The sequence below is a fragment of the Pteropus medius genome, unplaced genomic scaffold (assembly GCF_902729225.1).
Source record: "Pteropus medius unplaced genomic scaffold, Ma_sr-lr_union100, whole genome shotgun sequence".
Lineage (NCBI taxonomy): Eukaryota > Metazoa > Chordata > Mammalia > Chiroptera > Pteropodidae > Pteropus > Pteropus medius.
This window is the reverse complement of record NW_024350326.1, coordinates 776,622-777,128: the sequence shown is the minus strand read 5'-3', so window position 1 is coordinate 777,128 and position 507 is coordinate 776,622.

Sequence of the window (507 nt, the reverse complement as noted above, 5' to 3'; positions counted from 1 at the left end):
AAAAGCCACCACGTGCTCTCAGTTGCAGGAGAGTTGACTTATATAGACAGAAGTCCCTGCCCCTGGTCCCTGATTGGTCCATCCTCATGCAAATGAGGACTCCAAATCCTCACAGTTCGATTGTACTGTCCTGATTGTTTAGAAAAGAGCCACTCTGATTAGTCATTGAAGATGCTAATGGCGGTGGGGGGTGCAGAATATAGCTGTGTAGCTCCACTGGACAGGGAAAGCCTCAGTCCTATTGGTGGACATAACTCCAGGAGCTCCTTTATGATGGCCGGTGCAGATGGCAGGGACACAAGGCAGGCAGGCTTCTTCCCGAAGTGTGTTTGCATGAGAGGCCCCTGTGTAGAAATAGCTGCTAGGCTTTGCTTTTAAATTTGAGCGCAGCTGGCCACCAGGGCCCTGCTCAGTAGGCATCTCCTTTTCTGGGTCCGCAACTCTGCATTATGGCAACACACATATCCCGCCCCCCCGCCCCCCCACACCGTGTGAGTAGAATGCATT